The sequence below is a fragment of the Symphodus melops genome (assembly GCF_947650265.1).
Source record: "Symphodus melops genome assembly, chromosome: 7".
Taxonomy (NCBI): Eukaryota; Metazoa; Chordata; class Actinopteri; order Labriformes; family Labridae; genus Symphodus; species Symphodus melops.
In genome coordinates this window covers 14231914-14246606 of record NC_136697.1, presented here as the reverse complement: position 1 = coordinate 14246606, position 14693 = coordinate 14231914, and positions in this window count along the sequence as shown.

The window sequence follows — 14693 nt, the reverse complement described above, 5'->3', positions numbered from 1 at the left end:
GGTGAATAAATGGAAATGTATAGAAGTTTTAACTTTTACTACCCCATTGATAAAGCTTTATAAATATCTGCTCATAACGACACAAAAGTGTGTTATTACATGTATTAAATGTTTGTATAATGCTTTATAATACATTTGACTCCATCTCTTTTGTGTTACAAGATCTAACAGAGCCTTTTTGAATTTGAAAAATAAAAATCAGGTATCACATTTATGCTGGGCCTGGAAAGAATCATTACAGAATCTAAAGGAAAAAGAAATGTTCGACTTACCAACTTTGTATTTCATTCCATTCATTATAGTGCCATGTATAAGGACATCAATTCTGATCAAGGAAAAGAAATGTGGAGTGATTAATTGCCTTTTGTTTTTTATCTGGCACTTCTTTATGGAGAAAGCCCAAAAATGTACTCAACCCACATCATCCTTTGCCAGGTGTTAAACATGGAGGTGGATCTGTCATGGTATGAGCAGCCACCACGTAGGAGTCATTTGGACCAGTCAATGATAAAAAAAAAAAAAAAAACTCCCAATGAAAGTGAAGCCATTTAATACAAGTAGTAGCACTATATTATCTCTATATTTGTTACCAAAATCCTGCACATACAGTATTGTATGAAGAACAGGTGAGAAAAAGCAGAACTGCGCTTTCTGTGTTACTTTATATGACATGATCTTTTATAGACTGTTGTTAATTTTCACACCCGGTTTGTTACTTTCTGTTTGGCTCGAAACTGTTATGTCTACACTTATGGCTCCTTGTGGTTAGTGTCTGATCTGCTTGGCTGGGTGAAACTCTCTAGTGAATTTCTACAATCCTTGGAGCTGCAACTGCTTACTTAGCAGTGTTCTTATTTTTGCAATGTTGTTGAAAACACAATACAAGCATCTAAGTTTTCCCTTCTTTTGATTCCCTATCCTCTGTTCTTCTAATGTTTCTCTCCCTATTTTCAGTTAATGTGTGCAGACACTGAATGTCTTTTTCAGTGAACATGAGTGGAACATATTGGAAAAATTTCACAATTTTCAATCACTACTTGCTTACACGGTTAGACTTAGACTTAGACTTAGACTGAACTTTATTGATCCTTTTGGGATGACTCCCTCAAGGAAATTTAGGTTCCAGCAGCATATACAATAAAATAAAATGTAGCAGGTAACAAAAAGTAACAATATAAAGAATAAGATAGAATAAATAATAGAACACTCTTCCAAGCAACAGTTACAGTAAGCAAACAGTTTAAAAGCAAAAGCTTCTTTTTGAAAGCCTTAAAAACAGATTTAAGTTTCTTAATTGTATACTTACCAAGGGTGAGGATACAGCGTCATCTGCATTATACCAACATTTTCATCAAGTTTGCAATAAAAAATATTGATACAAATTGTAAAGAAAATAGGACCCAGGATCGAGTTATGTGGGACAACCTTTTGTATCTTCAAGAAGCAATGAGGTAAACTACAACTACAAACTTGGACACTTTATAAAAAGGTTTTTTGTATCGATCACAGCAAAAACTGAGGTAGTTAACTACCCTCATTGCAATTTTTTTTTTAGTTCTCTTCCCATATAATCAAATTACTTTGGTATGAGTTCATGGCTGATATTGAAGGACCCTCATCTTTGCTATACATATATTCCTTTAAATTGGTTGCAATATATGAATATTATGTGGTGTTATGGATGAATGTGGAAACCAGAAAATACCTGTTTAATGACTTGTCACAGCCATCAAATGCAGTGAGTAGTCCAGATGTTGATATTTCATACACATGAAGACAAACACTTTACATAGGGATAATTGCTGCTAATAATAACTGTTCAAAGACCTTGAACAAGGTTCTTAATCCTTTTTCAAATGAGCTCCATTTGTCCTTTTTTCACTCCTAAAAATAGATTGTAGTCAATTATAGATTAGTGATGAACCATTAAATGAGTACATTAGGCCAAGGGATGAGTCATCCACTGGTCTAACTATTCGTGTCGACTTTGGATCAGTCAACTATCTGTGGCTTTCATAGACAAAAATAAAAAATAATAAAATTAATTTTCTCTTTTTTCCCCAACCAACTAGGTAAATTGACCTTAATAATACTCAATGTGTATAGGCAGAGGACCTGTGAGGCTGGGAAAGCTGAAAAGGACACTATATTCTTAGATTCACATCACTAATAGGGCAAACTTGGAGAGAAAGAACATGTTTTTAAAATTGAAAGTGTTTATCCTCTACACATGTCCACATCACAGACTCAGCCTGTTCTACTATGCAGAAATATTACTTTTATCAGATCAACACTTTGGTTATTATAGAGTCAAGAGGCACAAAGTTCATCACATTACGCCCTGGTGTGTGCATTTATTCATAACTTTACTGTGCTCATGTTTTTTTTTTAAAAACACAAAAAAACCCTAGAACTGTTAGTGCACTGTTCTGTTTTTGTAAAAAAGTTTTTGTTGTGGCTATGAATAACAAAGACACTTCAAATATGTAAAAGCTTGGAAAACATGAAGATGAGTTATGGACACTTTGTTTGCATCACTTTCCTGAGCACTAACCTCTGAGGCTGAAAAATGAAGCCAAGTAAGAAATGCTAAAAAGCTTAAAAAAAACAAACCTGCTGTAATTTGTGTGTCCACTTGAGGTCATCTTCAAAAGAAAAAAAAACTCCCCATTAGTCTCAATGTTAAGATGTCCAACTTGACAGCATAAATGTTGCATTCAGTTACAGCCTGGTACAAAAGGTTGTGGTGTCTAAAATTAATGCATTAATGCAACTACTGTATAAAGGGAGGAGTTTTGTGTGAGGATTACCTGTTTTCATTTAAATAAGCCTTAAAGCTTTGGGTCTTTTCAGACTTCATGGTTTTGTTGACAGGATTGAGGGGACAGATGGATCCTTTTGGCTCCTTTGATATTACAACTTCAATTATCTCTACCTAAGTTGTCTCTTCACTTACCCTGCCCATTGTGTTTGTGTTGGAGAAATTTTTAATTCAAAATTTGAAGAAATTACTCTCTTTGTTGTTTTTGGAAACAACTGGCCATTAGAGCAGTCTTGGCTTACGTTTAGTTGTTGAGGGAAATTATATTGTAATCATATTAACATTTTTGCACTTGAGGCATGTCTGACCATTTAGTATTTATTAAAAATTTACTTATTTATGGGCCCCTGCGTAGGAGTCAGGATTACCGTTGGCTTTCAACGGAAAACATTTGGTTTAACAGTTGTGATGAAAAGATTTATTTTTGGCACTTTATTAGAGAGGAAGGACAGTGGACAGGAGCAGAAATCAGAGTGAGAGAGCGGGAAGCGACTTGCGGGAGGGGAGCCACAGGCCGGACGTGAGCCCGGGCCGCCCGCGTGAGGACTGTAGCCTTGATACATGGGAGCGCGCACACTGCCACTGTGACCAGTGTCACTGTGTTGGTCACCTGCCACTCTCTTAAAGGGATACTTCACCCATTTACATGAAGCTTTGTATCATTAGAAACATGGTAGCAGTGTTGAATGGTCGTGAATCCAGCCCTCATTTTGTAAATGGGTGAAGTATCCCTTTAAGCTAACAGAGACGATTACGCTTGCTAGCTCCTACATTCTCTCCGCAATCTTACTATAGCTTGTTTAATGTGATCAACATCAACAGTCAAGCGTTCACTCACCATATCAATAATGTAATCTTGTAGGAAACAAAATGGTAAACTAGAGCATAACACTGCTTATAAATTAGTCTAAGCTATTGACTGATTTGCTTTTAACTTGCTGTATGAATCAGTAAGAATCTCATATTTCTAATTAAAGATACACACATGTGCGCCCACACACACACACACTAATGTGACTGTCATTTTTAATTGGACAAAGGCTACTTTTCTTCTGTTTATAATGAGGCCTTCAAGCTCTCTTTGATTACTTTTGCAACTTCTTTCACTCAACCAATAACATCGAACTCACCATTTTTTGACCAATTACGTCTCTGCTGTCAGAGACACAGATAGCCTGCATGTCATTTCAGCTAATATCAGCTCATCAAAAAAATCACCAATCATCTATGGGTATTATGTAAAATGCTAAATGTGTGATTCCACAGAAAATGTATCAATATCCCATTCATACCAAACCTCCTCCCATAAATTCAATATCATTTGAGCAATTTTCCCCTTTTCTCCCTCCTGTGGACCCACCACCCATAGAGAAGACCGTAGGGTCAGGTCCAGTGTGGATTGGAAGTCGATGGCGGGGGCCTCGCTGACCCAATCCCCGGACACAGCTTCTGCCAGTTGGGACATGGAATATCACCTTACTGGGGGAGAAGGAGCCTGAGCTTGTGTGGGAGGTTGAGAGGTACCGGCTAGATAGAGTCGGGCTCACATCCACGCACTGCTTGGGCTCTGGAACCCAGCTCCTTGAGATGGGACTCTTCACTTCTCTGGAGTTTCCAGCGGTGAGAGGCGGGCTTGTGTGTGGACTTGCTTATAGTCCCATAACTCAGCTGCGTGGTTTTTTGAAAGGCACCCATAAATAAAATGTATTATTATTATTATTATTATTATTATTATTATTAAGGTGTGTTCAAACTACCAGGGAATCAGACTCCTCAGCCTCCCTGGGAAAGTCTATTCCAAGGTACTGGAGAGGAGGATCCAGCCGTTAGTCGAACCTCGAATCCAATAGGTATAATGCGGTTTTCGTCCCGGCCGTTGAACACTGGGCCAGCTCTATACTGTCTCGGCTGTCGGAGGAGCTCGGAGGAGTCAGCTGAGGTGGCTTGGGCATCTGTTCCGGATGCCCCCTGGACGCCTCCCTAGGGACATGTTGAGGGGATATCCCTCCGGGAGGAGGCTTTGGGGTAGACCTAGAACCCGCTGAAGAGACTATGTCTCTCAGCTGGCCTAGGAACCCCCTGGGGTAGAGCTGGAGGAAGTGTCTGGAGCGAGGGAAGTCTGGACATCTCTGCTTAGACTGCTGCCACCACGACCCAGCCCCGGATTAGCAGTAGAAAATGGATGGATGGATGGATGGAACAAGTGTCGCTGTGAAGCCCACTTTTAAATCCTTGCTTTGTTTGGATAATCAACACATGACCAAAAAACTAACAGCAAACTCACCGGATTTAATGGTTTTATATTGATCTCTTTTTGACCTTTAGCTTTCCTTAATGAATACTGTTAATCGAACCAGAGATGTTAGGTGCCAGCCGTTATATTAGCTAGGAAGAGTAAATATTTCATCCCTGTTTGCCCTTTAAAGTGAGTGTGTTTACACTGAAGTAAGACTCAGCATCCAGCTACAATAATTTACAGCCTGTCGAACATGCATTACTAATTCAGGTTGAAAATGTTGATATCCTTTATATCCAGTGTTGTTTTGTGCCGCAGTTATTATTTACTCGTTGATTTAATGTAGGGCTGTTTGTCATGTTTTATGTTATTTACTAATGTTTTAGAATGTAATGAAAACTTTTTTTTTTACCTTTTACATCTGACCTCCAGACTCACTGTGAAAGGTTCAGCAGATGTCTGATTTGTTCCAAGCAAATGTTACCTCGAGATAATATAACACAATCGTATTATGCAACTTGATATTATGTTTAAGCGGCATTGTGTAAAAATGAACCACTTGAGAAATTACTTAATGACCTTTAAAAGGGTAAACAGCGTTATTTGACTGGTCATGCTGTGTTAGACAAAAGAGAAGCAGGACACATGGTGAAATAGACCAATGTTGAACTCTGCCTACACATTTTACAATCTTTATTTGTGTGTATTTAGCGCTGGATGTCCTTTGTCTGTTATTATGGGCCATATGGGCAAAACATACACATCATGTGTAACGTGACACATAAAAACAACAACAATGATATTTAAAGGAAAGCCTGCACTTCCTTTCCATCAACCGAGTGAACCAAATAGTCAAGGGAACTGTTTGAATTTAATTTAATTAAATTCCAACAAGTCTACTTACAAGTGTTGGAGAGTACCCCAACATATTCGAAAGAAATATTGGGAAAAATATGTGGCTGTGTGAATTTAGAAATAAGTAAGCTAACCAGAACTCTGTAGCAATTTGCATCTGGATTGTTGACCAAGCGTTCTTCTTTTAAATGGCATTAGATGTAATGAAGGCACCATCTTTAGCAAAAAGGAAAGAGCTTGGGGTATGGAACATACTTGTGTGTGTACGTTTTCGTCCTTTAAAAAACTTTTGTCTTTAAATTATGTATTTGATATTAAATCCTTAAAAGGTATATAAGCTCTTTTCTCTATCTCTTTGTGTTACTGTATTTATCACATTAATTTTCAACACATTCTAAAAGTTTTGTAGAGCTTTTAACAAACCTCTGATATTCATCCTCAACTTTCCTCACAGGGGAAAGGTTTTATCTTTGGACTACAGTAATCGAGCTCTGTTATGTGGAACATATCACATATAATAAAAGCCATAATTGCCCATAATAAAGTCAAGAGCTTTCTGAGTGACTCATGGCCTGCACTGAGGTCAAGGTGAGAGGGTGCTCATGTGGAGTCAATATTTAGCGAGTTTTGTTTAAATGATGAATATCCTGATGCATATTAAATTACACTATATAATAACCAAACTGTATTACACAAGAACAGCACTACATAAGCAAAGGATTGGAGACCGTTTATTCCCAGCTATCTGCTGGGTTCTCTGTTGTAATGCTCGCTATTATAAAATAGCTTCTTTTAACATTGTAACTACAAAGTCTGGATAATGGACATTGTGGTTATACAATATAAATACCATGGAGAAGTTATAGTGGGGCGAAGTTGTCACATCCAAATGATCCGCACATCAGCGATGGTAACAAAGGTGTAATGGAGGCAAACGGTGTTGAGCAAGAAGGTGTGCAAGTGAAGCTCCCTTTGTGTATACTTTGTACCTCTCAGGCATCTGCAAGCCAAGGCAGATTTGTAAAATCACACATTGGGACACAGATATAATTTGTGAATATTATTGATTCAGTACAAAAGTACAAACAAACTCGTAATGACGAGGGATCGTTGTTTTTTTTGCTTTGTCACAATTCTGGAGGCTGTATATTCTCAGCAGAAAATATACACTGTTTAATAGCAGTGTGTTGGTTAGCAAGAGGCTCATTCTGCTGCTGATGATATCCTGTTTGTAGCTTTTAGATCACCAACCCATCTGGTGAGGGTCCACCATGCACCAAGGTAAACAAACACAAAGCTAATGAGAGAGTGGATTATTCGCTGCTCACTGTCGATCTGCACAGTTACAATGATACGTTTGTTTGAGGATTACCACAAATACAGTCTGACCAGAAGCGATGAGTATACATAGGACAAGCGAACACGACAAACAGAAGAAAAAATAGGAGCCAGATGGAGAGGGGGTGAAGACAGCACAAGATGGATAGAGGACAAAGTGGAGAATGGACCTGCACCATCTGTAAAACAGTTGGGAGATATGGACGACAGACAGTTGTAACAAAAACAAGAAAAAACACAAATAGAAGTCATTTCGTTTTTTATGTGTCATTGTCTGGAGGCACAGCAGTTAACACATAAAGCAGATGTTCTCAGCTCCGTTAAAAGCATTAAAACCCTCTTCAGACACATACTGTATCAGCATGTGTTTAAAACAGAGATAGAAATGTGCAAAACCTGCCTGAAGTGCAAACTCTCGACACCAATGAAAAGCAATTCAAGACAAACCAAGTGAACACGTCCATAACGCTCAAGTATGATTGCAGACCTCTATGTAAAGCAAAGCAGTTAACATTTGATTAATATTCACAAGGAAATGTTTCTCAAACTGTCAACGTAAACTCTCCTTGGTAGGGTTAGTAACAGTTTCTTATCTCTTAATCCGTATGCAATACACACTTACACTGTAGCTTAAATGTCTAAAATGAATACATCAAATTGTAATTAATTGTCCAGTTGAAGGGGCTCAGATACCATAAATAATGAGTAAGAGCTTAATAATTAATGTGTGAGCTGACTGAGGAACATAATGCAACATTTACAGCTTGCCATGAGTGTTTCATTACATTTTATTTACAACCTATTTTTATGCATATTCTACCTTAGACTTAATCGTTAATTTGGTACATGTAAAGTTTTATTTAACACAAGGTATTCACAAATGGGAGGAATTGTTGTGCTTTCTACCAATTTATATCACAAGCCTTCAGTTGAACTGGAGAAAATAATAAAATAATAATGGAGTTTCCTAAACCACTGTACAGGAAATAACTTAATTAATTAGCTTAACCCCCCCCCCTTTCTATCTTTATAATATACTGCACACCTGCAGCTTCCCTTTTATGGGGCAATAAACTATACCACATGCTGAATGACATTTCAGGAGACATGTGTCAATGTAATATTTATTTCTCAACTTCAACACAGGGAAAGCTACATCCAGATACTGAATATGATTTTAAACTCACATCTTGCAATGTTTCGATCAGGCCCTTGTTGTAATGGACTCTCCCAAATACATCAGATTTAAATGTAGCAAAGTAAGAACTCTTTAGCTCCATCTGCATATGGCAAACTTTTTTCATGATAAAATTGGCAGCAGTTGTTTCTTGGTCTGAAACACCAACACTGACTATAATGTTTAACGTGCATTTAATATACAGGATGGATTTAACTTCGACAAAGTTGTTCGTAAACTGCTCTTTTACACCATCTCTCTAAACGTATTATAGCATATTGCACTTAACATGTTGCATACAGTACTTGACTGTACGTTCATGCAGTGATGTATGTTATGATTGTGGCTCCAATCATGCAGAGATAACTTTTTTTGCTTGTAAAGTATTCTTTCAGGTGGTATTTGTGGTGCTTTTATTAACCTTTAATAAAATAAAGGTGTTCAGGAGAAAGAGAGACATGAAGATCGAGAGATGGGGCATAGACTAAGTGTATCAACAATACCGTATACGCTGCTGTGGGGCATTCCTTTTCTGGCACTTGGCCATGCCCCTCAGGTTTAAGTGCCCCTGCAGCAGGTAGGGTATCATGTTTCTTTTAAGATAGTGGATATTCTTCAAGCCCTCCAACCTCTCTCTAAATGGCGTGTTCTTAGCTATTAAACAAAAAGAATGCTTTGAAAACGGTGACAGTATAGAGTATGCAGGAAGACAAACCCATTTCTTAGTTAATCTTTTTTAAAGTTGTTACTTAAGTTCTAGGTTCTTACTCTAATAAAAGGTCCATGTACTTTTAACGTTATTACAAAGTTTAAAAAAACTAATATTAACTACAAAAAAAACTAATATTAACTACAGCACAGTAGCAGACTGATCTATGTTGCGAACACGTACATACACATTAAACATTTCTGCACGTCTTAAATCACTGCACTGTCATGTTTTATTTGACAAACATTGTATTTTTAAATTGTTTTTTAAAATCCTCCTGATTTTCCTAGACTGTCTCTCAGTTATCTTGTTATGATGTACCGTATTTGTTTTAATATAGTTTTTTTCATCATCAAGTTGTATTTTAAGACGAGACGAAATCCTTCACCCATTGGATTTGCTTTGCCTGCATTCATGCCTGTATGTTGTTTTGTGAAGTGTGTAAGGCTCCGTCTCTTGTGACTTCATAGCATGTTGACAAAATTGCAACAGTGTCATTAATGAGCAATGTGATGAATATGCTGACAGACAGACAGACAGACAGACAGACAGACAGACAGACAGACAGACAGACAGACAGACAGACAGACAGACAGACAGACAGACAGACAGACAGACAGACAGACAGACAGACAGACAGAGAAGAAAGCACAACTAAATGCCACAGTGTACATTTTTGAAAGAAGATAAGCACAATAGTGGAACTCATCAGCAAAGCAAATAAATCAATTAATCATCACGAGTGCTGATTGGCTCGAAGACAAGAGGGGCTTGATTAGTCACACAATCAACACACGTCAATGATTCTTAAAATGATTGAACCATTTGTGCTCTCTCAGTGGAACAAGACCAATGAAACTTTGGGCTGGATCTAGAAAAAGATGCAAGCAATCACATGGAGCTTAATTATAAACTCCAACAGAAACATAAAAATTGTGATATTCGGTCGATCCATTAGGTGCTCCACTGTTTATCTGCTTCTTTTTCTGCTCGATAAAGTTTTTGTTAAATGCAATGTCTATTTATAATTCTTTGTATGCAACAGAAGAAAAACACTTCCCGCTGTCATTAGATTGATTTCTCAGAACAAACACGGAGCCCGAGGGGAGGATAAAGAAATGGCAGGAGTGAAATACTCAGGAAGAATTAAATGAAACAAGGACCCTTTAGGCTGCTTTCTATAGACTCTCTCATGAATCAGTGTGCATTTAATCAGACTTTCTTTCATGTGGGGAAACATTTAGATGACTCACATGAGAATGTGAATGATGTACTTTATATACTTTGTCGGTCAGAAGTAGTAAAAGGAGAAAATGGAGGAGGAAGGCTTCACTGCTCTCAACGACACTTTTAATCCATAATTGGACAAAGACTGTTTGTGTGAACAGAAAACATTCATGTCTAAAAATTCAAAGCAACCTTTTTTAATATGTTCATATATTGTTCTCAACATGCAATATGCCATATACCTGTAAGTGTTACCCAGTTTAGTCACAGATAAATGTAATGACAGTTTAATCTGAAAGGAGAAAAAACACATAAAAGAATGAATTGCGCTTAGCTAAAGAGAAATTATTATTTCATTTGACCACTTAACTCCTCCCTTTATTAGAGATCATCTTATCATAGCAACAAGTTTTTGATATCTCCATGTGTTGAAGTGTTGGGCATGTGGCTCCAACAAAGAAAGATTGAAGAACAAGAGCATTACTCTTGTAAGAGTGCCTTTTTGTGAGTTGTAGAAGAAGTACTTACATGTCATGTATTGTTTTTGTCCATATATTTAGTATTGTTATAATTTCCTGTTTTATTCGGTAATTACCCTTGTTTCATGTCTTTCAATTCCTGCTCCTCATGCTTTCCCATCTTGTGCCTTTTTGACTTTTTCTTTTTGCCTATCCCTCTTTGATTTGTTTTGCTTCAGTATTTTGGATTACCTGAATACTGACCTGGACAGTTTAATTCCCTTTTATTTAATTTGGGGTCATTTTGTCTATCTGGTTCTATTACCTGATGTTTAAGCACTGAGAAGACAAGTTACACCTATGGCAGTTCGGTTAACAAATGCAGAGAAGGCTTTCTGTACAAGCTGGTTCAGCTAACTTTATAGGGTTTAATAGTTTTGCCCTGCAGTTTGTAGCCAATAGTAGTCCAAAAGATAATTATTAAATGTGTTTGTTTTTAATTGATAAACACCAACCAGGAAAGAAATAACTTTTCTTGAATCTTTTTCTTGAAATAATGAATATTACCTCTGTTGGCCCCAACCACTTGTTTGAATTGAATCACTTGAGAAATCTGTGCAGTGAAGTGGAAGGTTCAATATTCTCCACTGACATTTGTAGGAAAAGAGTATGCCTCTTCGAGCTTGACAGACTGTCTTCACTACATGACAGTTTTCATTCTGACATTTTGACAGAAACCAGAGCTTGACTCACAGGCCAGAAACAGCCTTAACAATGACACATTGATTGATTCACACACATGGACACAAGTCCTTATTTAATTCAGCCAGATGGGAATTTTGGATGATTTATAAATATGAAGGCATTAGGATAAAGCCATTTATATACTGATATTTAATTTGTGTAAAATTATGTTTTTTAATTTATCAGTTTTAATTGTTGTGAAAACCATGAAAAATACATTCTAAATATGCAAACAAACCAACTAGCCAAACGGACATGTTTGAGTTTGTTGTCCTTCTCATTGATTTGCCTGGATTCCACTGCATTGTACAATAAGTCTTGAAACTGTTATATTTTACTTTTTCAATAGAAGTTGACAATAACACATGATCATTTATTTCTTCTTTGGTCAATGTTCAATGGGTGTCTTTTTCAAAAATGTCTTTAAGCTTTTGCCTTTTTTATTTGGACATCTATAGACTGGAGTAGTACTGGAGTATTTTTGTATGCCAACCCGAACCTATGGTGAATTCCTATATTGGATTTTTGCATTGGATCATCATTGCAAAAAAAAAAAATCTGTGGCAAACGCACGTTTCTGATCCGTAGCTGTTTTGTTCATCTGGATCATCTTTACAGATGCACACCACTTAGATGAAGTTTGAAGTGTTAATGCAGTTCAGAGAAGTAAAAAGATTACATTATGCTACAAGATTACTACACGGCGGTCAGTTGATTTTGACGTTACAACCGTTATGCTTCATTGATCTAATCACGGGTTTTGACAAGCTCACAAGACTTTAGCTTAATGGTGGTTTATTAACCAAATAGTTGTAAGCACACTGAAAAACATGACTAGAGGCTGTAAGGTGGACTAGTTAGAGAGTTCCCTACTTGATGACGTTTAATCTCCCCGACAACTGCTATAGTCTCATTTAGCCACTTGTTAGCATCCGTGGTTTTAAGTTTGCGTACAAACTTTAAAATTCACAAGTGGGGATCTTAGCTAAGATCTTAGCTAAGGTAGTTTATCTCGGCCAACAAAACATCAACATCATCAACATCTTAAGCTTATGTTAACCACAGACCTTGTTTGAGGCGTCTAACCACAAACTCATTTAAAATCCCCATTGACTTTTAGTGTTTAGAGTTTGAACCCACAGCGCTAAAATGCCAACTCACCTCTGTGTTTTGGGACTAATTCCTGTGCCAGTCTATGGAGAGACAGGAAGTGTGGGGATACAGAGTGGGGTATGAAATGGAGCACATTGTGTCATTAGCAGGAGTCGGGCCTGCGACCACTACTTCATGGAATCATTACATGGGGCATGCTCTACCAACTGAGTTAAAATACGCCCTAATTTCTCCAAGAGTCGATAATAAAAAAGGCACTTTGATGATTAACTATCAAGAATATTATAGACTTCTTGGCAATCCTCTACCAATGCCGTGATCATATATGAAGTACACATTTGTAACCTGAACTAGAAAAACTTGAAAATTCAAACTGGAATCATTATCAGTGTAAGCCTTGAGTCATGTATTCTGGAGATAAGGTTGGGGATCCCTGCTCTGAACAATCTCTTCAAAACACACAGTGGGTGTTTCGTTGCAGAGTGTTTTATGTACGTATTTCTGAGAAATGTGACACCTGGCTGTTCTATTATAAGATAAGCTTAATGAGCCGTAGGCAAGAGGTTTTGCAGAACAATAATTTCATGAAAAACCTACACATATCTTCACCAGCTGTCTGGCTTTGATTGTAATATTGTATTTCTGGCATTTTGGCTTGTTAATTGGACTGACTCATTCACATTAAATAATTGTTCATGTACATGATTCATCATTGCAGAACGACTATTTGGGGCTTAAAAACAATAGGCCGACAGACTGTAAATGTGACCACTAAGGCCTCTGCTATCGTGTTAAAAGAGTCCTTAATATTTAAGGTTCAGTGTCATTACTAGTAACTGACTGTTACATTTCTTGGCCAACAATAAAGTCTTCACAATGGGAGCTTAGTGCTGAAGTTATTGAGACATTCAGCAGACACACATAGCACCACAGATAATGGGTTTATTTACGTTTTTAACACTCCCACAGATTTCAGCTGGAGACTTACCAGCGTTAAGCTAGCTGCATACAGGTGCCAGCAAAGTAAATAATAGTGAGCCATTGTTATGATCTCAAAGATGTTTTAAGTAATAATGTGCTGAAACCATTTAACCCTAGAAAAACCTACACATTGTTTGTCTCTCTTCTAATAATGATTCAAAATACCCTATACTTTGTCTTTCATGAAGGCAAGTTTGCATAGACAGGCAGGCAAACAAACTTGTACAGGCAGGTGTAGTATCCAGGTACACAATCCAAAAGGAAAATATCAACCAACAAAACAACAAAGTAACATGGCATAGGAACAAAGGAACTGCAACTAAACATTGGAAATGTTTCTGCACATATGGATTTAGACTGAATACTGGTAGTTTATTAGAGGCTGGTGAGCAGAGAGACTGCAGGTTATTTCAAGACACTGATGTCTTGATTATAAATGAGAACAGGTGTGTGGATGGAGAGAAAGAGGGAATGTCCAAGGGCCTCCCTCTGTATTTATAGTTTTAGAAAGGATACACAGCTCTTCATTACTCCCAGGAAGCATTACGCAGTCCAAATCAGCTGGATTCCAAGATCACTGGGGAACTGCAATCACAAGATCGGGCAACAAAAACAGGCAACATAGGCTACAATGTCTGACACTTATTGTCTCACTTTTCCTGACTTACAAGGTTTACAAATGTATGGTATTTGACAATGGTTGTCATTTCCATCTGGATACACACTACAAGATAACAGAGCCATTTTTGGGCCGGACTCTCCCATTTCTTACAAAAATATCTATAGTGAAATATACTTTCACTCTCGGTTGCTAAAGCAACAAGATAATATCATGCACAAATACAGCCTCCTGAAGTGAAGCAGAGGGGAAAGGACATGATGATCACTTTTCTATCCACTGTTTCTGTGCCAACCTGACACCTCCACCTATTACAGAATTTCACCTGTCCACACCAGTCTTCTTTATAATGTCAGAAGCAGACAGTTACAGACAGAGAAGAGAGATGTTGAATCCAGAGTATCTCCTTCAAACA